At 50.1% G+C, this 27,758-nt stretch overlaps 1 protein-coding gene across 1 annotated transcript in view; it reads left to right on the forward strand.

Annotated features, from left to right (window-relative positions):
• The first annotated feature begins 13,617 nt into the window (after positions 1 to 13,617).
• The window catches only part of ALDH1L1 (aldehyde dehydrogenase 1 family member L1), a 55,790-nt gene continuing 41,649 nt past the window's right edge, over positions 13,618 to 27,758 (forward strand). The window contains exon 1 of the mRNA XM_063941197.1: positions 13,618 to 13,692. The gene's annotated coding sequence lies outside the window, so the exon portion shown is untranslated. The remainder of the gene's footprint in view (positions 13,693 to 27,758) is intronic.

Consider the following 27,758-nt stretch of genomic DNA (forward strand, 5'->3'; position numbering starts at 1 on the left):
CAGGGGCGTGCAAGAGATGCTGTCGGTGGCCAGAAGAATTGCGGGCCACTTTCGGCATTCAGGCACCGCGTACAGAAGACTGGAGCACCACCAAACATTCCTGAACCTGCCCTGCCATCATCTGAAGCAAGAGGTAGTAACGAGGTAGAATTCAACCCTCTATATGCTTCAGAGGATGGAGGAGCAGCAAAAGGCCATTCAAGACTATACATCTGCCCACGATATAGGCAAAGGAGGGGGAATGCACCTGACTCGAGCGCAGTGGAGAATGCTTTCAACGTTGTGCAAGGTTCTGCAACCCTTTGAACTTGCCACACTTGAAGTCAGTTCAGACACTGCCAGCCTGAGTCAGGTCATTCCCCTCATCAGGCTTTTGCAGAAGAAGCTGGAGACATTGAAGGAGGAGCTAAAACAGAGCGATTCCGCTAGGCATGTGGGACTTGTGGATGGAGCCCTTAATTCGCTTAACCAGGATTCACGGGTGGTCAATCTGTTGAAATCAGAGCACTACATTTTGGCCACCGTGCTCGATCCTAGATTTAAAACCTACGTTGTATCTCTCTTTCCGGCAGACACAAGTCTGCAGAGGTTCAAAGACCTGCTGGTGAGAAAATTGTCAAGTCAAGCGGAACATGACCCGTCAACATCTCCTCCTTCACATTCTCCCGCAACTGGGGGTGCGAGGAAAAGGCTAAGAATTCCGAGCCCACCCGCTGGCGGTGATGCAGGGCAGTCTGGAGCGAGTGCTGACATCTGGTCCGGACTGAAGGACCTGCCAACGATTACTGACATGTCGTCTATTGTCACTGCATATGATTCTGTCACCATTGAAAGAATGGTGGAGGATTATATGAGTGACCGCATCCAAGTAGGCACGTCAGACAGTCCGTACGTATACTGGCAGGAAAAAGAGGCAATTTGGAGGCCCTTGCACAAACTGGCTTTATTCTACCTAAGTTGCCCTCCCTCCAGTGTGTACTCCGAAAGAGTGTTTAGTGCAGCCGCTCACCTTGTCAGCAATCGGCGTACAAGGTTACTTCCAGAAAATGTGGAGAAGATGATGTTCATCAAAATTAATTATAATCAATTCCTCCGTGGAGACATTCACCAGCAGCAATTGCCTCCAGAAAGTACACGGGGACCTGAGATGGTGGATTCCAGTGGGGACGAATTAATAATCTGTGAGGAGGGGGATGTACACAGTGAAAGGGGTGAGGAATCGGAGGATGATGATGAGGTGGACATCTTGCCTCTGTAGAGCCAGTTTGTGCAAGGAGAGATTGATTGCTTCTTTTTTGGTGGGGGCCCAAACCAACCAGTCATTTCAGTCACAGTCGTGTGGCAGACCCTGTCACTGAAATGATGGGTTCATTAAAGTGTGCATGTCCTGTTTATACAACATAAGGGTGGGTGGGAGGGCCCAAGGACAATTCCATCTTGCACCTCTTTTTTCTTTCATTTTTCTTTGCATCATGTGCTGTTTGGGGACAATTTTTTTGAAGTGCCATCCTGCCTGACACTGCAGTGCCACTCCTAGATGGGCCAGGTGTTTGTGTCGGCCACTTGTGTCGCTTAGCTTAGTCACACAGCGACCTTGGTGCGCCTCTTTTTTTCTTTGCATCATGTGCTGTTTGGGGACAATTTTTTTGATGTGCCATCCTGCCTGACACTGCAGTGCCACTCCTAGATGGGCCAGGTGTTTGTGTCGGCCACTTGTGTCGCTTAGCTTAGCCATCCAGCGACCTTGGTGCGCCTCTTTTCTTTTCTTTGCGTCGAATTCCAACCGTCGCCCGCTCCAATTTTCTACAGAAAACCCTACCTATAGGGATAACTTTGCAAGCAAAATTAAGCAGGCCCAATAGGGATTGAGCCTGCATGCAAGTAAGCTTGCCCGCAGCAAGCGCATAAAGGATATCATCGTGAAGACGCAACACCATATCCCCTGGGAGCCTACAGAGGCCGGCGACCGTATCAATTTGAATTCCGAGATAACTAAGGATGTAGAGGGCCCCTCAGTTGTCTCAGGCACCACCGGAACCCCGAAGTGTGCGAAGAGGGCGAGTGCCCTCCGCAGCAAGCTAGCGCAGCGATCTGAGTCCTGTGGCCCGATAGAAAGGAAATCGTCCAAGCAGTGCGAAAATCCCCGTTCGCCCATCGCATGCTCCAGGCACCAATGGAGGAAAGAACCGAATCTCTCGAAGTATGCGCAAGAGATGGAAAAAACCCATAGGGAAGAACCGATCTATGCAATAGCCATAGTACAATGTAAAACCCTTATACCGAAAGGCCAAAAGGTGCAGAGGGAGAAGACGAAATGCTGACTGGATGACCAATTGACCCATCACGGCCCACGGTCCAAAAGACCTAATGGTGGCGATGGCCGAATCAAAGGACAGGTAAATGACCCTACACTGATCGGGGATAGCATCATTTACTGATGACCCCAGAGGACAGGAAGATGTTGTGGGAGCCTAAATGTGCCCGCGGTCTTCTTGGGCACTGTCCCGACGGGGGACAAGACCAAATCCAGTAAGGGGGGGGGGGATTCCGAAAAGGGGCCTATCATCCTGCCCAACGACACCGCAGCCTGAAGGTTCCGCCGGTGCACGTCCGGAAACTCCCGGGCTGAACGCAGGTTTGTACCAGCCCCGGGACCCACTAGCCCAGATATCGGCAATGAGAAACCGTACGCGAAGCCCGGGAGCCAAAAATTGGGCGTCCACCCGCCGCGGGTACCCTCGCAGCCAGGGTATGAGCGCAAGTAATCTAATTGGGGTGGGGCCAAGGCCAGCGCTTGGGACCGCGGGAACGCGAATCTGCCGGGTCTGCTGGCCGGAATTACCCCCTGTCCCAGGACTGGTGCAGTCCTTGTTCCCATTGGCTCCGCCACATCCGATGCAGGAGGGAGAAAAACGACACCGACCACCCAACTAACATTGGGCATTATTGAAAGCGAAGCAGTTACCATGCCCCGTGCGCGACGGACCCACTCGAAAAGCGGCAGAGCGAGAGCCAGGCCGCTTTGGCCATCGACTCGCCGAACTGCCCTGTGTCGGCTCCGAGCACAATTCGCCGTCCGTTTTACTGAAATTGTAGGTCTCCCGGCTGTGCTGTTTGCGCCGGAAGTCCTAATAATAACGTCGCCAAGCCGACCCGTTATACTTGTGGTACCGTACATGTAGAAGGAAGTGATAGCGCACTAGATTCATGTGCTCGTCCGGGCGCGTCTCTAAAGCACACGCCGTGAAGATTAACATGCACCTGACCAAGTAGGGTATGATTGCAAAGCGCCTTAGCTGCCCTGTCCTTTTTCCTAGCCGAAAGCAAAGCTTTACGATGATCGCTAGTAAGGGCGAAGATATTGACGTATTGGCCCTTACGGATCCTGTCCCGGAACGGGGGCCTCAGACCACGTTGCACCGCCGTGTTAGCGCGGTGACCGGTGTCCGACTCAACCGAAACTTGCGAGGGAAGAGGTTGAGCACCGGCGCATGCGCCGTTTGCCCCTTTGCAAACCGCCGTCGGAGGAGGACACCCCCCCAGAGGACGTGGAGCCAAGGGATGAGTCCGTGCCCTGACGCCTACGCCTGCATCTACTGCGCTAGCTGGAAACCCTACGCGTACTGCTACCCTCGCTAGAGCAGCGAGACTGAGTATTAGATCCCAACCCGCTATGGGGGGTAACCGCACTACCCCGGGACCCGTCAGGGTCCGATGAAGACTCACCTGCACGAGAAGCAACTCCGTCCATCCCTGCACCCTGGATGACTTGCTGAGGCAGCGGCCGACTCCATTCCAGTCCCGACGTCCACGGCTGGGGAGACAAAAAAGACCTTGTTCCTGTGGACCCCCACCAGTCCCGCAGCCGCCGCGAGCGGGGCTGGCGGGCCGGCCGTTCCGCCAGAGGACAGTAGCGGCTTAAGCGTCTGCACGATGCCATCAGCCAAAGAGGCGGCATGAATGCGGCACAAATGACGGACAAGACGGTGGCATCCACCAAAGGTGCGGACGCCGTGGCTCTAAGATCAGGCACGGCATGCGAGTCCCGCACCCCCAAGGGAGGTTCGCAAACCACCCGTAGGGAGCAAGGACCCGGGCGAACCCTAACTGTAGGGTATACCGGCCTCGCTGTCCCGCTGCAAAGAGGTCTGCCTGACCCTACTGCGACGAGAACTACTCCTATCTCGGGCATTGGACTTGGGATAAAATACCAGAACGGCACTACTAAAAGATGCAGCGCATCGCCCGACAGAGGGCTGCCCGCAGCAACGTCCGAGTTATCAGTACGGACGCAGCGAGGGACAGACAACCCGTTACCCGCCTGTGCACGCTGTGGCCGGGCCCCTAGGCGCGCATGTAACCACAGATGGGGGCGGAACCACGGGTCCAACCACTGCAGGAGAGGCCTGGTGGCCCTTCCCACCGCGGGCGGACGCGGAGCGTCCCAGCACGACACCCGTGAATGTTCCGCCGATGGTACCGGCCCATCAGCCACGGCAGAGCGGGCACGGCACGCCACCCCACCGCGGGAGCGCGCCACCCGTTTCTGAGCTGGGACATTATGAGTCCCACCGGGCCCAGTAAGAGGGGGCCTCCCCTGGTGTGGACCCGAGATATGGTAGCACGCGCGCGCTGCACGGAACCACTGCATCTGGCAGCTGCGCGACCCCCTGCCCGCCAGAGGAAAGGGGGGAGTAGGTCATCGAGGCCGCCCCCACTGTGATGGGTAACTGTAATGCAGCACGCGCGCGCTGCCCGGACCCACCACGTCTGGCAGCCGCGCGACCCCCCGCCCACCCAGTGGAGAGGGAGGAGGAGGAAGAGATGGAGGAAAATCCCCCTTGCCTGCCGTTAGAGGTGAAAACATGTGGGGGCTGATGGTGGAAGGGGGGGGTGGCCGCCGGGCAGCAGGGCAGGAGCGCCGATCCATCAGTGCAGGACCAGCGCGCCCGCCAGCAGCCCCGACGTAACAAGCAATACGCAGCAGAGGCAGGTGCAGGGACAGCTCAACCCCGTCCCTGGAAGGCCGCCCCCGGACCCCCGGCGCTCCGTCCCCAGCCGCAGCCAGCGGTGGAGACGGAGAGAACGAGGTGAGCAAGGGCGGGTGGCCGCACACGCCCAGGGTCTCCCCCACTGCAGGCACGGCAGGCTTCCCCCAGGCCAGCCGGACCACAACGGAGTCCATGAGCCGGGCGGGGAGGGCCGCGTCGCGCCGGGGTCAGCATTGATAGAGACACCATAAAGATCCTTGCTTCGTACTTATGGTACAGCAGGATTTGAAGCTGAGCTCATCTGTTTGGGATCCCCTTAATACGAGGCATTAGACCACTGAGCTATGCTCTTACTATAAAGGATAAGAAAAAAAAAACAGCAAAAAGAAGAGAGACACAGGGATAGATAGAAGGAAGATTAGGGAAAGCACAAGTGAGAAAGAGAGTTAGGGAAATGAGATGGAGCAAGGAAATGAAACAGATAATATAAATAAGTGTACTTAGCAGTTCACGGAAAAAGCTGGAAGAGGCAGGATGTCCTGGGTCTGAAGACTATATGTATGTCAGAACGGCCCCTATGCAGAATCCAGCTAATCACAATCCAGGCAGTTTTACTTCCGTTCCTCCCACAAAAACTGTAACCCCTTCCGTGCCAGAGTGATGCATTAAGAGGCGTGCAGCAGGCCCAGCCGGTGACTTTATGCTGTTTCGGCCATATTACATGACCTACGCAGTCTTTCCTGACCACTTATTTATATTATTTAAATGTTTGATATTGCCTATACTATAGACCAGAGGTTCTCAAACTCGGTCCTCGGGGGCACACACAGTGCACGTTTTGCAGGTAACCCAGCAGGTGCACAGGTGTATTAATTACTCACTGACACATTTTAAAAGGTCCACAGATGGAGCTAATTATTTCACTAGCGATTCTGTGAGGAGACCTGCAAAACATGCACTGTGTGTGCCCCCGAGGACCGAGTTTGAGAACCTCTGCTATAGGCCATCTATGGTGTTACATATTAATATTGTATTCCATACAGTATCTAGTGTATAAAAAGACCAATGTGTACATTAACGTCCAGGTTCGTTCTACTGCTTCCCCAAACTCCTGCACTTGCGCCAATGTTCCGCAGAGCGGGAGATTGTGGACTGCATTTGGAACCCCCCCTCTAGAAATCCTGCGTTTGCCACCTGTGAGTGACAGTCTGCAGACGTGTGGGGAGAGAGAAAAGATGGTGACGGGGAGTGTTATAGAAAATGGAGGCGTCGCCCCATTTTCGAGGCGTGTCGAGGATGGTATTTGCGTCTTCTGATACAGCATCACTGGCCCTGGAAGTGTGGATTTCCTGTCCCTCACGAGTAACCTGGGGGATACTAATATGACCGATGTACATGCAGATGATCTGATGCAGCTGCGGATCACAGAATACGGCGTTAGCATATGTTCGCACAGCAGCTGTGTCCAAAGATGCAGCCCCTGTGTGAACATGCGTCCATCAAGTGACTGGCCACAGAGAAACAACACGAGCAACACAACACGTTTGCACAAAGGGAGACTGTCATCAGTTTGTTATATATATATATTTATATGAAAAGATAGCTGTAACCAGGGCAACGCTTTGATGCCTTTACGATCGCTGTACAAAGTCAGCATGCTCACAGCTTATTGGCCGCTGTCACTGTAGATTTTCTCTTTATGGTTTGTTTATTCTCACTGGCATCATGAGCAACAATAGTTCCACTATCATAACTAGGAGATAAGATCAGTATGTAGATATCGCCTGAAGCAAACTCCAAGTGGCTGAAGTCTATTGTACTGTAGGTATAATATAACCCCCAGTACACTCTGCACTGAGCTCACATTCCTCTTGTATCATGGGGCTGGGCAGGGCCTGATCAAGCCTTGGGGGTGCCCTGGGCACTTAAAACAGGGGAGGGGGGCCCGTTGGAAGGTGGGGGATGTATATTAAATTGTGCATACCTCCCAACATGGCCCATTCCAGAAGGGACAAAATGGTCTCTACCTGGACTTCCCACTTAATATATGATTGGTGTAACCTGTGTTGAACTATTTAATTTATAAGAAAGGTATTTCAACACAGGTGATTGCAATCATTAATTAAGAGGGAAGTCCAGGTAGAGAGCATGTTGTCCCTCCTGGAATGGGTCATGGTGGGAGGTATAGATTGTGTATATTAAATTTAAACCAATGGTGTATATTGTTTTAACTAATAGTTTAATAATGGCCGGGTACTGTTTGTAGCTCCACCTAATTGAAAGACAACTATTTTATAAACTTTTCTTGTAGTGGAACAAAGACAAATAAACCTTAAAATACACATACAAAAATAAAATAATTTATCTTGTCACATGCAAGAATAGCAGCAGCCTCTGTATTACTTACACACTGGGGCAGGACTCAGGAGGACTCTGTGTGTGTCTCTATCTCTAGACCCAAATGGTTTAGTTGCATAACCGTTTACACAGGACTCAGACACCCAGGCGGGAAGGAGTTGAAGCTGGGATCCCTGTGTCACTTACAGCTCTCTCCACCCTCCTGTCTCTCCTCTTGTCAGAAAGCTCTGTCGGTAGCTCATGAAACATGATATTCCTGTGTCTCTGCCTGCACTGTATACTGTCCTGCTCGCATTCTGGCTGCTGATTCTGCTGCTGCTGCTTAAGAGGGAAAGCTAGTGATGTCAGTGTGCTCTGGCCGGGGAGCCCTCTGACAAAGGGGGATCCGGGGTACAGTATGCCCTGCATCCCCCCTTAATCTGACTATGGGGCTGGGGCAGCATTACGTCCATAATGAAGGAATATATATATATATATATATATATTCACTATAGTGCTTTACAGTCTGATGTGGTAATACATGATGGCATATGAGGCTATAAAGGGATACTATATAGTATTGTATGATGATGACATGATATGACTATATAGAGGTACTATAGTACTATACGACAACAGGATAAGGCTATATAGAGGTACTATAGCAGAGGTTTCCAAACATGGTCCTCAAGGCACCCCAACGGTCCTGGTTTTAAATGTATCCATGCTTGGCCACAGGCAATGCCGTAACTAGACATTTTAGCGTTGTGTGCAAGAAACGGCATTGGCGCCCCCCCTATATGTAGAAAAGGGGCAGTGCGCGCCGTAGGTGCGTTAAAAAAATATATAGGGGCGTGGCTTCATGGGGAAGGGGTGTGGCCACAAAATAGTAACAATTCATATTACTGTGCACAGTAGTCTCCATTATTCAAATTACACCGACCAGTAGCACCACTACACCAGGTAGAGCCCCTTTTACACCTTACAGCAGACAGCGTCCTCTTTTTACACATTACGGCAGACAGCGTCCCCTTTTTACACATTACGGCAGACAGCGTCCTCTTTTTACACATTACAGCAGACAGCGTCCCCCTTTTTACACATTACGCAAGACAGCGTTCCCTTTTTACACATTACGGCAGACAGCGTCCCCTTTTTACACATTACTGCAGACAGCGTCCTCTTTTTACACATTACTGCAGACAGCGTCCCCCTTTTTACACATTACGCAAGACAGCGTTCCCTTTTTACACATTACGGCAGACAGCGTCCCCTTTTTACACATTACTGCAGCCAGTCCCCCTTTTTACACATTATGGCAGACAGCGTCCCCTTTTTACACATTACGGCAGACAGCGTCCCCCTTTTTACACATTACGGCAGCCAGTCTTTCTTTTTACACATTACGGCAGACAGCGTCCTCCTTTTTACACATTACAGCAGACTGCGTCCCCCTTTTTACACATTACGGCAGACAGCGTCCCCCTATTTACACATTATGGCAGACAGCGACCCCCTTTTTGCACATTACGGCAGACAGCATCCCCTTTTTATACATCATGGCAGACAGTGTCCCCTTTTTACACATTACGGCAGACAGTGTCCCCTTTTTACACATTACGGCAGACAGCGTCCCCTTTTTACACATTACTGCAGCCAGTCCCCCTTTTTACACATTATGGCAGACAGCGTCCCCTTTTTACACATTACGGCAGACAGCGTCCCCCTTTTTACACATTACGGCAGCCAGTCTTTCTTTTTACACATTACGGCAGACAGCGTCCCCCTTTTTACACATTACAGCAGACAGCGTCCCCCTTTTTACACATTACAGCAGACAGCGTCCCCCTATTTACACATTATGGCAGACAGCGACCCCCTTTTTGCACATTACGGCAGACAGCATCCCCTTTTTATACATCACGGCAGACAGTGTCCCCTTTTTACACATTACGGCAGACAGTGTCCCCTTTTTACCTATTACGGCAGACAGCGTCCCCTTTTTACACATTATGGCAGCCAGTCCCCCTTTTTACACATTACGGCAGACAGCGTGCCCTTTTTACACATTACGGCAGACAGCGTCCTCTTTTTACACATTACGGCAGCCAGTCCCCCTTTTTACACATTACGGCAGACAGCGTCCCCCTTATTACACATTACGGCAGACAGCGTCCCCTTTTAACACATTACGGCAGCCAGTCCCCCTTTTTTACACATTACGGCAGACAGCGACCCCTTTTTACACGTTACGGCAGACAGCGTCCCCCTTTTTACACATTATGGCAGCCAGTCCCTCTTTTTTTTTACACATTACGGCAGTCAGTGTCCCCCTTTTTACACATTATGGCAGCCAGTCCCTCTTTTTTTTACACATTACGGCAGCCAGTCCCTCTTTTTTTACACATTACGGCAGTCAATGTCCCCCTTTTTACACATTACGGCAGACAGCGTCCCCCTTTTTACACATTACGGTAGCCAGTCCCTCTTTTTTTACACATTACGGCAGTCAGTGTCCCCCTTTTTACACATTACAGCAGGATAGATAGATAGACAGAATAGTTGATACTTACCATCTCTCCGCTGGAAGTCAGGCTCCTCGGTGCTGGCAGATCCCGGGCAGGGGAGAAGGAGGAGGATGACTCGGGAGCCGCAGCAGCGCATTGGCTAGCCGCCGCCGCTGTGAATGCTGGGATGAGGGAAGCGGCGGCGGCCAGCCTATGTGGAAGCAGAGGGACAACTGCAGCAGCGCCGCTACCAATTACATAGCGCTGCTGCAGCTCCCTCCTCCTCCTCCTTCTCCGCTGCCTCCGGAGCTGCTCCTCTCCTCCTCCAGCGCACACAGGCGGCTTGTTATGAGTTAATTTGACTTATTACAAGCCGCTGACTTGGAATGCGGCCAGCTGCGCCCTCAGATGACTTAATCAGCACCTCAGTCAATTTGATTTAACCACCTGTGCTGAGCCATGGATATACCTAAATCCTGGACTGTTGGGGTGCCTTGAGGACAGCGTTTGGGAACCTCTGAACTATAGTATTATAGGATGGCATGTAAAGGCTATATAGAGTATTAAAAAGAGAATCTTATCTATATTTACTATATTGGACAAGATTATTAATATATAGATATATTTCAATTAATATAGGGTGCCAATTATTGAAAAATGAATCTTCAATAATATTATATTATATCTGTACTATATATAATGCCGCTGGCCAGAATCCTGTCCAAAACCCAGAGTTCCCAATCGGGTGGCGGTCCACGCCACCATCCGAGAGGGAATATCTTCGCTTGCCACTGGGCCGAAGTGCGGCGAGCATTTAACATATTATATATGCAAATATATTATGTCTGGCTTACAAGCTAGGTGGCTGATATGGGATCCGGTCTCTAAGTAGACAGTAACTAGGTCTACAGTAATTAGGTCGACCACTATTGGTCGACAGTAACTAGGTCGACAGTAACAAGTTGACCTAGAGACCCTGTCAACCTACACACCCTGTCGACCTAGTTACTGTCGACCAATAGTGGTCGACCTAGTTACTGTCGACCTTGCATACCACACCCGGCATATATATATATATATATATATATATGCAGTTCTCATACATATGAAATTATGACGTTATGACTCCTTACGTGAAATCCCAACTCTTATTAGCTAATATTTATTCACAGGCGAATCAAACCATACAGAATAAGATATACACAGTAGTATATAGTTGTCCTCCTAAAGATCATGCGTTCTGTGGTGGTCATTCCGAGTTGTTCGCTTGCTAGCAGTTTTTAGCAGCCGTGCAAACGCTATGCCGCCTCCCACTGGGAGTGTATTTTAGCTTAGCAGAAGTGCGAACGAAAGGATCGCAGAGCGGCTACAAAATTATTTTGTGCAGTTTCAGAGTAACTCAAAACCTACTCAGCGCTTGCGATCACTTCAGACTGTTCAGTTCCTGATTTGACGTCACAAACACGCCCTGCATTCGCCCAGCCACGCCCTGCGTTCACCCAGCCACGACTGCGTTTTTCCAAACACTCCCGGAAAATGGACAGTTGACACCCAGAAACGCCCACTTCCTGTCAATCACTCTGCGGCAACCAGTGCGATTGGAAAGCATCGCTAGACCCTGTGTGAAACTACATCGTTTGTTGTAATAGTACGTCGCGCGTGCACATTGCGCCGCATGCGCAGAAGTGCCATTTTTTTGCCTCATCGCTGCACAGCAAACGAATGCAGCTAGCGAACAACTCGGAATGACCCCCTAGTGTGCTTTCATCTTCTCTCTAGCACTAGCTTTTCCTGAACATCATCTTCTCTACGTCTGGCCTTTCCCTATCACTACCTAGCATCACGTATATTTATACATCCTACTCCACCAACCCAGCTGATATGTTCTCATAGTGTTTTCAAAGCAATAGGTAATTATAGGTTTGCCTGAGGAAAAGTTTGTTTTGCCCAACGTGGCCTGTTTTGCCCAGGCAGAGTTTGTTTTGCCTGGGGTGCCTCAGACCTCATTTTATCAGTAGATGTGATCTCTCTTTGTAGTAGCTACTTTTGGTTTATACTGTAATTACCATAGGTATTTTGAATAAATTAATGAACTGGACTGTGTATTCCAAATACACCTGTTCTAAGGATTCCTTACCTTGAGGCCCATTTCTCATTGTATATGCGTGGCTATATTGGGTGTTTTCGGGGGTTAGCCACAAATATTAAGTATCCCCCAAATGTAAGAAAGGGGGAACGCAGCAGATGTGATCCCTCTATTCCCGCAGCTGCCGCATCCCCCTTAGGTTTCTATTACCCCAAAATAATCCTTATACTGGCCAAACACATACCAGTCCATCATATTAGACCACTGCAAACCAGGGGTTCATGTATCAAGCGGTGACAAGAGTGGGGATGCTGTCCAACCAATCAGCTTTGAGGTGAGAATTATCAAGAACATTCTATAAAATGATAGGTAAATGCTGATTGGTTGTCAATGGGCAACTTCTACACTCATTGGCGTATCTATAATGGATGCAGGGTGTGCAGTGCCCACACTGCACCCATATAATTATACTTACCCCTTCAGAGTCACGCGGCGGCTGGCGCTGCAGACAGAAATCACCAGTAAAAATGGCACGGCGGCCATTTTCTTGGGGATTTGATCATGCGCAGTAGAATGTCCCTGGAAACAAGGTGGGGGCTCCATATTCCTGGAGACCTGGCACACAGCCAAAGTCTACTGTGCTACCAAAGAGGAGGGGTCCCATACGGAGCCTGCACACGGCCCCCTCCTCTCTTAAATCGCCTATGTCCACTCTTTTCACTGCTTGATACATCACCCGCTGTCATAGTTGCCTACTCTCCCGGATTGGTCAGGAGGCTCCCAAAAATCAGGCGTCGTCCCTGGCCCCCCAGAAGGGCAAGCAAGTCTCCCATAGGCGACGTCACCCCCCGCCCCCATCTCCCCCGCCTCCCCCACGGCTGAAAAGTGGGAGGTCCGGGTAGTCCGATGAGTCGATTCGTGCCGAATCGCGCCATCATAGCCCTGTCGCGGCTATTCAATGCCTGGAATCTGGGCATTGAATAGCTGGTGCTGGGCTACAATGACGCAATCACGCATTGATGCCCCCACACTTCCCAGCCATGTTGAGTCCACGCTCCCTATTATACTGACCTGTCTGTACCCTCCCGCATGGGGCAGCCAGACAGTCAGTAAGCATGCTGCTACTTGCTATGTGGGGTGTACTATGGTTTGCCGGCGGTCGGGGTCCCGGCGACCAGCATACCGGCGCCGGCATACCAACAGCTGGGCGAGTGCAAATGTGCCCCTTGGGGGTCGTGGGAGAAAAGATGTCGGTATGCCGGTGGTCGGGATTCCGGCGCCGGTATGGTAGTCGCCGGGAGGCCGGCTGCCGGCAACCTGAAGACCACCCGCCGCTATGCGTAGTGTAAGTGTATTCTGTACTTGCAGCTCCTTTGTGTAGGTAATAAATAGGATTTAAAGAAACTGAATTGAACTTTGCAATCCGCAGGTCACTTTGTCAAATGAAAAACCACAGGCTTGACTTGAAACGTGTAGAATAAAAGTCCCTATGGGCGGGATTTAGCACATACTGTATATGACGCAAGTCTGGCAGTGACAGGTCTATACAATAACAAAGGTCTGAGTCTACCACGCTCTGACGTCTCTGTATTGTTATGAGGGTGTCCTGGAGTGTTACTGTAATAATTCATCCAGGGCTGAGAGCCAGAATCACATCCCTGCTCACTGACTCCACCTCCACAGCCGCACCTCCTGCCTCTGCAAAGTACCTCCCCACACCTTTGCTGGGAGATTCTATTCTGCTGAGCTTCCTGCAGTGTCCTCTCTCCAGGTGAGTACTGGGTGGGGGAGCTGTGTGCCCCTTATACTTCTAGGGGAATGTCTGCATGTGAATGAATAACATGGACAAGCAGATGTATACTACCAGTATAGATACAGTGCCAAAATATGTAAAGTCATGTGTTGATAGATTGCAAGCTCCTAAGGCTAATGTTGCAAGAAGTGTACTTAGCACAACAAATAATTAAGACATTCATTGCTCCATCATAAATACAGTTGTTTCTTGGTTGTACATGTGAATTTACTGCCAGTTTTCTGCTGACATTAATATAGTAAAATGGTATTTTTCGCCCTTGGGGTCAGTAAGTGCATGGTTATCAGTACTTTGCCAGGAGACGCCTGCAGTCAGCTGCCAACATAGTATACCGACTGTAAGCCTGTAAGACAAGGTCCTCCTTATTAATCTCTGATGTGTACAGCACTGCGTAATAACGTGGCTGTTTTTGCATGTAAGTAAGGTTTAGGGGAACATTTACTAAGCAGTGATAAGAGCGGAGAAGTGAGCCAGTGGAGATATTTCCCCATCAACCAATCAGCAGTTCTGTATCATTTTATAGTATGCAAATTATAGATGTTACTTCAGTGCTGATTGGTTGCCATGGGCAACTTCTCCACTGGCTCACTTCTCCGCTCTTATCACTGCTTAGTAAATGTCCCCCATAGTACAGGTCAGTAAGCAGAGACATGACACACAGAAGCCACTATAACTAATTTGACTTTTGCTATTTACAAAACAACGTTTTAAGGCAGAGGTTCTCAAACTCGGTCCTCGGGAGCCCACACAGTGCATGTTCAATGGTGTGCTGCCCTGGGGTGGTCGGGCCTGAGCCGACTTTGTGGGGTCCAAGCCTTGGACCTATGCTTAGTTAGGGACCTCCAGCAATAGAGCAGCCGTGAAGTGGCCTGGAGGCTTATCATATCTTTTGCAAAACATATGTAACGAAGAGCTCTAAATTTCCTATTATTACATAGTATATAGTTCTTCTTACTAACAGCCAGCAGAGTGCGTGGGAAAATCCCTTTTGTATTTCTTGTCTAGAGTAACCCTCTCCCGCAGCACCTGGGGATTGTTACCAGCTTGATTAGAGCAGTTTTCCACTATTTATTGCATGTTTTGCAGGTAACCCAGCAGGTGCACAGGTGTATTAATTACTCACTGACACATTTTAAAAGGTCCACAGGTGGAGCTAATTATTTCACGTGCGATTCTGTGAGGAGACCTGCCAAACATGCAGCGTGTGGGGTCCTGAGGACCGAGTTTGAGAACCTCTGTTTTAAGGAATATTCTGTAAAAAGTGATAAGGATCTGTCTATTCCTCGTAGCCGTTAATTAATGTTCTCTCTGCATACAAAAATCAGTGTGTCTGGGGTGAGCTCGGGCCCCTAGGGGGGCGAGCTCTGCTGCCGATTATTATTCCATTGAATGTGTTAAAATATAGTTCACATCATGAGACCCTAAGGCAGGCATGTCCAAACTGCGGCCCTCCAGCTGTTGAGAAACTACACATCCCAGCATGCCCTGACACAGCTTTAGCATTCTCTGAGAGCAAAACTGTGTCAGGGCAAGCTGGGATATGTAGTTTCACAACAGCTGGAGGGCCGCAGTTTGGACATGCCTGCCCTATGGGGTTTATTTATGTGTGAAAGCCATTGCTTCCCGCTGCATTTAAATCTGACATTTAAAAGGACAATGCTTTAAATAGCAAAACACCCCGTGTATTCAGGTTTAAACGCAACAGGACCCTGCGGATGCTTAGTAAATAAACCTCATTTTTAATTAAGCAATATGAAGAAAATTGAAAACCATTAGATATACTCTAGGGCAGAAGTTATGCAACCTGTGGAACAACAAGTGCCAGTATACCCAGCCAGCTAGGCCATAGGTGCATGCATATCTTATGCGTGATGCGTTGCTCTTACATCTTGCGTGTTTATAGCTGATATACAGCTGTAATGTGATTTGCCACTTTCTCAGGTCACTGAACTACAGTAATCCTTGAGAACGGAGCGTTACACATTTGCATGCTCACAGCGGATTGGGCAAACCCCTGGGAGGCTGGAGTGAATCTGTTTCCTGATTGGTGGAAACTGGACAGCTCCCCCTTACACTGCTACAAAGGCTATTCTCGCCTTACACCGCACATATAGATTGTAGAACAAATGTTATATGTTTGTTATCATGGTGTCAATATTGTGACTATTAATTCAATGCAGTAATTACAATGTTACTATAAGCATCAGATCATTCAGGACATTTGGCCTAATTCAGACCTGATTACAGCAGCAAAATCTTTCTCTAATAGGCAAAACCATGGGGGGTCATTCAGACCGATCGCTGCTGTGCGTTTTCGCACAGCAGCGATTGGGTCTGAACTGCACTGAGGCGCCGGCGGCTGTTTATAGCTAGTGAATGCCTCTGCCTGATTGACAGGCAGAGGCGGTCGCTGGGCGGGAGGGGGAGGGACGTCGGCGTAAAGACGCCGTTTAGGGGGACGCGGTCCGGCTAGCGCAGGCATGGCCGGACTGTTTGGGGGGCGGGATGCGGCGGCTCCGTGACATTACACGCATCAGCTGCGACCCGGGCAGTGACGAGTAGCTCCCGGTCAGTGCGCAGGAGCTGCGCTGGCTGGGAGCTACTCCTGAAGCACACCGCTGTGCGATGCTTTTGTACTTCTGCGACGGGGCAGTGACTGACATGTGGGTGTGCTAGCCCTGTGCTGGGCGCATGTCAGTGTGACTGATCATAGCTGTGTTAAATTTAGCACAGCTACGATCAGCTCTGAATCACCCCCCAGTGCCGTAACTAGGCATTTTAGTGCTGTGTGCAAGAAACAGCATTGGCATCCCCCCCCCCGTTTATGCAAAACAGGGGCAGTGCGCGCCGTAGGCGTGCGTAAAAAAATTATAGGGGCGTGGCTTCATGGAAAAGGGGTGTGGCCCAGTGGCGTAACTTCATCCCAGATGCCCGGAGGCAAGAAAAATGTTGTGCCCCCTCTCCCACCCCCCACCCCCTGACCCGCAAAAAATAATTTGTATTTTTTTAACTGAACTCCCCTATACTCGCCACTGCATTACTCTTCCCATTGTAGTTAAAAAACACACACACACCTTGGCACAGATAGAAAAATAATACAGCACATAGGCCACCACAGCGATCAGAATAAAACACGTTGGCACGGAACAGATAGAAAAATAATACAGCACATAGGCCACCACAGTGATCATAATAAAACAGTGGGGGGGTATCCAATTACCCACGGCCAATGACTGTGGGTAATTGTATCACCGGGGGCCTATTAGCCTCGATGCGGCGCTCCTCTCCCAGATGCCGGCACTTATCAGGGATTACCCACCCGAAGTATAATCCGCAATAAACAAACTCCCAAACCCGCAATAACACATTGGATTGGGGATTTATGAAAACGGCCCGTAATAGGATACCGTGATAATGACCATCGGTCATTAATCACGATATCTGGTTGTTTTGTCAGCCGAAAATGGATCAGGGCTAATTAGATGCCGCCCATTGGTTTCACATGAAAAATAACATACACATCAGCACCGAAAATAAATTACAACTTAAAATTTCAATGATCACACTGTGTCTCAGGCTTTGGCGTCCCTCACCTGGCTGCTTGGCTTGTCTCTCCCTTTTATTACAACTAGGGGCCCATGTGTCATCGCCCCCCCCCCCCTCCTTCCCCTATGTGAGCATGTCCTCCTTCACCCTATGCGAGCCATGTCCCACTTCCTCTGTGAGAGCCATGCCCCCCCATTTATTTGGGTCATACAGTTTAATCTGTTGTGCCAGTGCCCACAGCTTCTCTCCTGACACCTATCGCCATAGACAGTGATGGCGCATCAGTCACCACCCTCCACTTTGTGCGCTGTCTCCAGTCCAGGCCGGCTCCTCAGTACAGCCAACTGCTAGGGTCACGGTCAGATGTCACATGACCAGGGCTGTCTCAACAGCAGTGCAGGACTCTGGGCAAGGCAATGCATTGGGGCCCCTACCTAGCCTCCAGTGGTGATGGGTGGCGGTGCTATTGGCGGCGACTGCTATGTCCCACAGGCAGTAGGGGGTGGTCATCTTGCGTGACCACATCCTCCAATGGCGAAGGGGGGGAGGAGTACTGGGTTGTTTGGGAAGGGTGTTAGTGAGATGGGGCGGGAGGGAAAAAACTAAACTGGAGAAGGGCGAGCATTAGGCTGAATGAGGGGTGTCACTGTGACTGGACTATCTCTGGGGTGTTAGGTGAGGGGGCAATGATATGGGGGAAGTGGGATGGTTGGGAAGGTGGAGCATTGGTATGGGGGGGATTGGAGCACTGGCCTGTAGACAGCCTGCCTGCCCACTCCACACTGGCCCCACAGTTCATGCGAATGACAAAAGACATCCAATATAGTATGAATTAAAGTTGAACAATAGGCCACCTAATGAGAGCCCTGCCCCGGCTCTCCTTCCCAGATGACAACTACTCACTTTTTAGAGCCTTCCCCTTTTTTCTCTTCAGCCTCCGCTTTCGTGACCCTGCATGGCTATCACCTTGCCTGTGTGCCCCACGCATTGTTCCGGGTGCTGCAGCTGCTGGCCGGGGCTCTGTACATGGCGACACAGCTCTCAGCTTCCGTCAGCCTTATGTGTGTGTGAGACACTGCTCCGCACTACGCTCGTCTGTCTCTAATACACTGCTCCATCAGCTCTCTCCTCTGACTGGATGTATGCTATCAGCGCGGCTACCGCCGCATCCCCAAGCTGGACAGCCGCGCCGATAGCATCCATCCAGTCAGAGGAGAGAGCTGATGGAGCAATGTATTAGAGACAGACAAGCATAGTGCAGTGTCTCACACACACAGGCCAATAGTATCCAATGGAAGGAGCGGCACTGCACATGATATGGCCATGACCACGACAACGCTGCTGACTCAGTATCGGGTCACAGAGGGGGAGCACCGCGCTGATGCTAATGGGCGCTCCGCCTCGGCTGGGTGGCTCAATGCTTCTTGTAAAAAAGGGAGGGCATGGTCAGTGCAGGAGCCAGGTGCCCCCTTCGGGACTGGAGCCCGGCGGCAACTGACTCCGTTGCCTCCGGGAGTTCCGCCCCTGGTGTGGCCACATAATAATACCAATTCACACTACGGTGCACAGTAGCGCCACTACACCAGGTAAAGCCCCTTTTACACATTACGGCAGCCAGTCACCATTTTTACACATTACGGCAGACAGCGTCCCCCTTTTTACACATTACGGCAGACAGCGTCCCCCTTTTTACACATTACGGCAGAAAAGCGTCCCCTTTTTACACATTACAGCAGACAGCGTCCCCTTTTTACACAGTGCGGCAGACAGCGTCTCCTTTTTTACACAGTATGGCAGACAGCGTCCCCTTTTTTACACAGTGCGGCAGACAGCGTCCCCTTTTTTACACAGTATGGCAGACAGCGTCCCCTTTTTTACACATTATGGCAGACAGCGTCCCCTTTTTACACAATACGGCAGACAGCGTCCCCTTTTTACACATTACGGCAGACAGCGTCCCCCTTTTTACACATTACTGCAGACTGCGTCCCTCTTTACATATTACGGCAGACAGCGTCCCCTTTTCTCTATCGTCCTAGTGGATGCTGGGGTTCCTGAAAGGACCATGGGGAATAGCGGCTCCGCAGGAGACAGGGCACAAAAAGTAAAGCTTTAGGATCAGGTGGTGTGCACTGGCTCCTCCCCCTATGACCCTCCTCCAAGCCTCAGTTAGATTTTTGTGCCCGGCCGAGAAGGGTGCAATCTAGGTGGCTCTCCTAAAGAGCTGCTTAGAAAAGTTTAGCTTAGGTTTTTTATTTTACAGTGAGTCCTGCTGGCAACAGGATCACTGCAACGAGGGACTTAGGGGAGAAGAAGTGAACTCACCTGCGTGCAGGATGGATTGGCTTCTTGGCTACTGGACATTAGCTCCAGAGGGACGATCACAGGTACAGCCTGGATGGTCACCGGAGCCTCGCCGCCGGCCCCCTTGCAGATGCTGAAACGAGAAGAGGTCCAGAATCGGCGGCAGAAGACTCCTCAATCTTCTTAAGGTAGCGCACAGCACTGCAGCTGTGCGCCATTTTCCTCTCAGCACACTTCACACGGCAGTCACTGAGGGTGCAGGGCGCTGGGAGGGGGGCGCCCTGGGAGGCAAATGAAAACCTTTTTTGGCTAAAAATACCTCACATATAGCCTCCGGGGGCTATATGGAGATATTTAACCCCTGCAAGAATCCGTTAAGAGCGGGAGACGAGGCCGCCGAAAAAGGGGCGGGGCCTATCTCCTCAGCACACAGCGCCATTTTCCCTCACAGAAAGGTTGGAGGGAAGGCTCCCAGGCTCTCCCCTGCACTGCACTACAGAAACAGGGTTAAAACAGAGAGGGGGGGCACTAATTTGGCGTTAGAAATATATAAAAAATATGCTATAAGGGAAAACACTTATATAAGGTTGTCCCTATATAATTATAGCGTTTTTGGTGTGTGCTGGCAAACTCTCCCTCTGTCTCTCCAAAGGGCTAGTAGGTCCTGTCCTCTATCAGAGCATTCCCTGTGTGTGTGCTGTGTGTCGGTACGTGTGTGTCGACATGTATGAGGACGATGTTGGTGAGGAGGCGGAGCAATTGCCTGTAATGGTGATGTCACTCTCTAGGGAGTCGACACCGGAATGGATGGCTTATTTAGGGAATTACGTGATAATGTCAACACGCGCCAAGGTCGGTTGACGACATGAGACGGCCGACAAACGATTAGTACCGGTCCAGACGTCTCAAAAACACCGTCAGGGTTTTTTAAAACGCCCGTTTACTTTAGTCGGTCGACACAGACACAGACAGGGACACTGAATCCAGTGTCGACGGTGAATAAACAAACGTATTCCTTATTAGGGCCACACGTTAAGGGCAATGAAGGAGGTGTTACATATTTCTGATACTACAAGTACCACAAAAGAGGGTATTATGTGGGATGTGAAAAAACTACCGTAGTTTTTCCTGAATCAGATAAATTAAATGAAGTGTGTGATGATGCGTGGGTTCCCCCCGATAGAAAATATGGGCGGTATACCCTTTTCCCGCCAGAAGTTAGGGCGCGTTGGGAAACACCCCTTAGGGTGGATAAGGCGCTCACACGCTTATCAGAACAAGTGGCGGTATCGTCTATAGATAGGGCCGTCCTCAAGGAGCCAGCTGACAGGAGGCTGGAAAAATATCATAAAAAGTATATACACACATACTGGTGTTATACTGCGACCAGCGATCGCCTCAGCCTGGATGTGCAGAGCTGGGGTGGCTTGGTCGGATTCCCTGACTAAAAATATTGATACCCTTGACAGGGACAGTATTTTATTGACTATAGAGCATTTAAAGGATGTATTTCTATATATGCGAGATGCACAGAGGGATATTTGCACTCTGGCATCAAGAGTAAGTGCGATGTCCATATCTGCCAGAAGATGTTTATGGACACGACAGTGGTCAGGTGATGCAGATTCCAAAAGGTGTATTGCCGTATAAAGGAAGAGGAGTTATTTGGGGTCGGTCCATCGGACCTGGTGGCCACGGCAACTGCTGGAAAATCCACCGTTTTTACCCTAAGTCACATCTCTGCAGAAAAAGACACCGTCTTTTCAGCTTCAGTCCTTTCGTCCCTATAAGAGTCATATCTGCCCAGGGATAGAGGAAAGGGAAGAAGACTGCAGCAGGCAGCCCATTCCCAGGAACAGAAGCGTTCCACCGCTTCTGACAAGCTCTCAGCATGACGCTGAGACCGTACAGGACCCCTGGATCCTACAAGTAGTATCCCAGGGGTACAGTTTGGAATGTCGAGACGTTTCCCCTGCGCAGGCTCCTGAAGGCTGCTTTACCAAGGTCTCCCTCCGACAAGGAGGCAGTATGGGAAAAAATTCACGACCTGTATTCCCAGCAGGTGATAATTAAATTACCCCTCCTACAACAAGAAAAGGGGTATTATTCCACACTATATTGTGGTACTGAAGCCAGAAGGCTAGGTGAGACCTATTCTAAATCTAAAAAAATTTGAACACTTACAAAGGTTCAAATCAAGATGGAGTCACTCAGAGCAGTGATAACGAACCGGGAAGAAGGGGACTATCTGGTGTCCCGAGACATCAGGGATGCTTACCTCCATGTCCCAAATTTGCCCTTATCACTAAGGGTACCTCAGGTTCGTGGTACAGAACTGTCACTATCAGTTTCAGACGCTGCCGTTTGGATTGTCTACGGCACCCCGGGTCTTTACCAAGGTAATGGCCGAAATGATGGTTCTTCTTCGAAGAAAAGGCGTCTTAATTATCCCTTACGTGGACGATCTCCTGATAAGGGCAAAGTCCAGGGAACAGTTGGAGGTCGGAGTAGCACTATCTCGGATACTGTTACAACAGCAGGGGTGGATTCTAAAGATTCCAAAATCGCAGCTGATCCCGACAACAAGTCTCCTGTGCTTAGGGATGATTCTGGACACAGTCCAGAAAAAGGTGTTTCTCCCGGAAGAGAAAGCCAGGGAGTTATCCGAGCTAGTCAGGAACCTCCTAAAATCAGTGCATCATTGCACAAGGGCCATGGTAAAAAAATGGTGACTTCCTTCGAAGCAATTCCAGTCGGCAGATTTCATGCAAGAACTTTTCAGTGGGATCTGCTGGACAAATGGTCCGGATCGCATCTTCAGATGCATCAGCGGATAACCCTATATCCAAGGACAAGGGTGTCTCTCCTGTGGTGGTTACAGAGTGCTCATCTTCTAGAGGGCCGCAGATTCGGCATTCAGTTTTGGATGTTGGTGACCACGGAGGCCAGCCCGAGAGGCTGGGGAGCAGTCACACAAGGAAAAAATTTCCAGGGAGTGTGATCAAGTCTGGAGATTTTTCTCCACATAAATATAGCTAAGGGTAAATTTATAATGCTCTAAGCTTAGCAAGACCTCTGCTTCAAGGTCAGCCGGTATTGATCCAGTGGGATAAAACATCACGGCAGTCGCCCACGTAAATAGACAGGGCGGCACAAGAAGCAGGAGGGCAGTGGCAAAAACTGCAAGGACTTTTCGCTGGGCGGAAAATCATGTGATAGCACTGTCAGCAGTGTTTCATTCCAGGAATGGAAACTGGGAAGCAGACTTCCTCAGTAGGCACGACCTCCACCCGGCAGAGTGGGAACTTCATGGGGAAGTTTTCCACATAATTGTAAACCGTTGGGAATTACCAAAGGTGGACATGATGGCGTCCCGTCTGAACAAAAAACGGGACAGGTATTGCGCCAGGTTAAGAGACCCTCAGACAATAGCTGTGGACGTTCTGGTAACACCGTGGGTGTACCAGTCGGTGTATGTGTTCCATCCTCTGCTTTTCATACCTAAGGTACTGAGAATTATAAGACGTAGAGGAGTAAGAACTATACTCATGGCTCCGGATTGGCCAAGAAGGACTTGGTACCCGGAACTTCAAGAGATGCTCACAGAGGACTTATGGCCTCTGCCGCTAAGAAGGGACTTGTTTCAGCAAGTACCATGTCTGTTCCAAGACTTACCGCAGCTGCGTTTGACGGCATGGCGGTGGAACGCCGGATCCTAAGGGAAAAGGCATTCAGGAAGAGGTCATTCCTACCCTGGTCAAAGCCAGAAAGGAGGTGACCGCACAACATTATCACCACATGTGGCGAAAATATGTTGCGTGGTGTGAGGCCAGGAAGGCCCCACGAAGAAATTTCAACTCGGTCGATTCCTGCATTTCTTGCAAACAGGAGTGTCTATGGGCCTCAAATTGGGGTCCATTAAGGTTCAAATTTCGGCCCTGTCGATTTTTCTTCCAGAAAGAATTGGCTTCAGTTCCTGAAGTCCAGAAGTTTGTCAAGGGAGTATTGCATATACAACCCCCTTTTGTGCCTCCAGTGGCACTGTGGGATCTCAACGTAGTTCTGGGATTCCTCAAAACACATTGGTTTAAAACCAGTCAAATCTGTGGATTTGAAGCATCTCACATGAAAAGTGAACATGCTCTTGGACCTGGCCTGGACCAGGCGAGTGTCAAATTGGTGGTTTTTTTCTCAAAAAAGCCCATATCTGTTGTCCATTCGGACAGGGCAGAGCTGCGGACTCGTCCCCAGTTCTCTCCCTAAGGTGGTGTCAGTGTTTCACCTGAACCAGCTTATTGTGGTGTCTTGCGCCTACTAGGGACTTGGAGGACTCCAAGTTGCTAGATGTGGTCAGGGCCCTGAAAATATAGGTTCCAGGACGGCTGGAGTCAGGAAAACTGACTTGCTGTTATCCTGTATGCACCCAACAAACTGGGTGCTCTTGCTTTTAAGCAGACTTTTGCTAGTTGGATGTGTAATACAATTCAGCTTGCACATTCTGTGGCAGGCCTGCCACAGCCAAAATATGTAAATGCCCATTCCACAAGGAAGGTGGGCTCATCTTGGGCGGCTGCCCGAGGGGTCTCGGCTTTACAACTTTGCCGAGCGGCTATTTAGTCAGGGGCAAACACGTTTGTAAAATCCTACAAATTTGATACTCTGGCTAAGGAGGACCTGGAGTTCTCTCATTCGGTGCTGCAGAGTCATCCGCACTCTCCCGCCCGTTTGGGAGCTTTGGTATAATCCCCATGGTCCTTTCAGGAACCCCAGCATCCACTAGGACGATAGAGAAAATAAGAATTTACTTACCGATAATTCTATTTCTCGGAGTCCGTAGTGGATGCTGGGCGCCCATCCCAAGTGCGGATTATCTGCATTACTTGTACATAGTTACAAAAATCGGGTTATTATTGTTGTGAGCCATCTTTTCAGAGGCTCCGCTGTTATCATACTGTTAACTGGGTTCAGATCACAGGTTGTACAGTGTGATTGGTGTGGCTGGTATGAGTCTTACCCGGGATTCATAAATCCTTCCTTATTGTGTACGCTCGTCCGGGCACAGTACCTAACTGAGGCTTGGAGGAGGGTCATAGGGGGAGGAGCCAGTGCACACCACCTGATCCTAAAGCTTTACTTTTTGTGCCCTGTCTCCTGCGGAGCCGCTATTCCCCATGGTCCTTTCAGGAACCCCAGCATCCACTACGGACTCCGAGAAATAGAATTATCGGTAAGTAAATTCTTATTTTTACACATTACCGCAGACAGCGTCCCCTTTTTACACATTACCGCAGACAGCGTCCCCTTTTTACACATTACGGCAGACAGCGTGCCTTTTTTACACATCACGGCAGACAGCGTCCCATTTTTACACATTACGGCAGACAGTCCCCCTTTTTGCACATTATGGCAGACAGCGTCCCCTTTTTGCACATTATGGCAGACAGCATCCCCCTTTTTACACATTACAGCAGACAGCATCCCCTTTTTACACATTACGGCATACAGTCCCCCTTTTTGCACATTACGGCAGACAGCGTGCCCTTTTTACACATTACGGCAAATAGCATCCCCATTTTACACATTACGGCAGACAGCGTCCCCCTTTTTACACATTATGGCAGACAGCGTCCCCTTTTTACACATTACAGCAGACAGCATCCCCTTTTTACACAGTGCGGCAGACAGCGTCCCCTTTTTTACACAGTATGGCAGACAGCGTCCCCTTTTTTACACAGTGCGGCAGACAGCGTCCCCTTTTTTACACAGTATGGCAGACAGCGTCCCCTTTTTTACACAGTATGGCAGACAGCGTCCCCTTTTTTACACATTATGGCAGACAGCGTCCACTTTTTTTACACATTATGGCAGACAGCGTCCCCTTTTTTTACACAATACGGCAGACAGCGTCCTCTTTTTACACATTACGGCAGACAGCGTCCCCCTTTTTACACATTACTGCAGACTGCGTCCCTCTTTACATATTACGGTAGACAGCGTCCCCTTTTTACACATTACGGCAGACAGCGTGCCCTTTTTACACATTATGGCAGACAGCGTCCCCTTTTTACACATTACGGCAGACAGCGTCCCCTTTTTACACATTACGGCAGACAGCGTCCCCCTTTTTACACATTACAGCAGACAGCATCCTCTTTTTACACATTACGGCAGACCGTTCCCCTTTTTGCACATTACGGCAGACAGCGTGCCCTTTTTACACATTACGGCAGATAGCATCCCCTTTTTACACATTATGGCAGGCAGAATAGATAGATAGAGAGATAGATAGATAGATAGATAGATAGATAGATAGATAGATAGATAGATAGATAGATAGATAGATAGATAGACAGAGACAGATAGATAGACAGACAGACAGACGGATACTTACCATCTCTCCCCGCTGGCTCAGGCAGTCAGGCTCCTCAATGCTGGCAGCTCCAGAGGCAGGGGAGAAGGAGGAGGAGGGAGGGGGATTCGAGAGCCGCAGCAGCGCAGTGTAATTGGTGGTGGCGCTGCTGCAGCTGTCCCTATCCTTCCGCTTTGGCTGGCCGCCGCTGCTGTGAATGCTGAGATGAGGGAAGCGCATCCCAGCATTCACAGCAGCGCCGGCCAGCCAATGCTGAAGGAGAGGGACAGCTGCAGCGGCGCCACCACCAATTACATAGCGCTGCTGCGGCTCCAGTCCCCCTCCCTCCTCCTCCTCCCCTGCCTTCGGAGCTGCTCCTCTCCTCTTCTCCAGCGCGGCGCACACAGCCCAGGCAGCTTGTAATGAGTCAAATTAACTCATTACAAGCCGCTGAAATAGAATGCTGGTTGTTGCGCCCTCAGGGTGACTGCGCTGTGTGCCAGGCACACCTGGCATACACGTAGTTACGGCTCTGTCACCCCCCATATGCATGGCAGGTGGGGCAGATATAAAATGTGCAGAGAGACTTAGATTTGGGTGGGATATTTTGTTTCTGTGCAGGGTAAATACTGGCTGCTTTATTTTTACACTGCAATTTAGATTTCACACCCAAATCTAACTCTCTCTGCACATGGGCCCTCATTCCGAGTTGTTCGCTCGCTAGCTGCTTTTAGCAGCATTGCACACGCTAGGCCGCTGCCCTCTGAGAGTGTATCTTAGCTTAGCAGAATAGCGAACGAAAGATTAGCAGAACTGCTACTAAATAATTATTTGCCGTTTCTGAGTAGCTCGAGACTTACTCCTACACTGCAATCAGCCCGTTTCGTTCCTGGTTTGACGTCACAAACACGCCCTGCGTTCGGCCAGCCACTCCCGCGTTTTATCCTGGCACGCCTGCGTTTTTCTGCACACTCCCAGAAAACGGTCAGTTTCCGCCCAGAAACACCCACTTCCTGTCAATCACACTCCGATCACTTCAACGGTGAAAATTCTTTGTTCGGACGTGAGTAAATCTACTAAGTTTTGTGCTAAAATACTTAGCGCATGCGCGCTGCGTACCATGCGCATGCGCATTTTTGCCTTAATCGCTCCGTTGCGAAAATCGGCAATGAGCGAACAACTCGGAATGACCCCCGTTATATCTGTCCTCCCTGCAGTGCACATGCTTTGCCCATTAGACAAAAATGTTGCTGTTGCGATCAGGTCTGAATTAGTCCTGACATAGTAAAATCATGTTTTACCATAGAGCAAAACCAAAGCGACTTACATTATCCAAACACATCTTATCAGCCATCACCTTGGAACCTCCTTCTTTTTGGCTTTGTGGGAGAACCTGCTACATCCTGCCAGTCTCACAGTATACAAACTCAATCACAGGGATTGGTATCGGTATCCCGAATGTGGGAATGCCGGCTGCCAAAATACCGACAGTGACATCCGGGTGATGAAAATACTGACACTGATTAATTAATAAAGCTAACCCTTATCCCCCCTAACCTTAACCCACCTTTCCCGTAGCCTGACCCGTTCCTCTTCACCCCCTTCCACCTAACCCTAACCTTTCTGGGTGTTGCCTAACCCTAACCTCCCCCACTTCCCACAGCCTAAATCTTACCCTCCCTCTCCCGCAGCCCAACCCTAACCCTCCCTGGGGCTGCCTAACCCTAACCCCTCCTCCCCACAGCCTAATTCTAACTCTTCCCCCGCAGCATAAACCTACCCCCCACCCCCACCCCAGCTTAGCTCTCCAGCAGCCCATTAGATC

This window comes from Pseudophryne corroboree, chromosome 9, assembly GCF_028390025.1.
Source record: "Pseudophryne corroboree isolate aPseCor3 chromosome 9, aPseCor3.hap2, whole genome shotgun sequence".
Lineage (NCBI taxonomy): Eukaryota > Metazoa > Chordata > Amphibia > Anura > Myobatrachidae > Pseudophryne > Pseudophryne corroboree.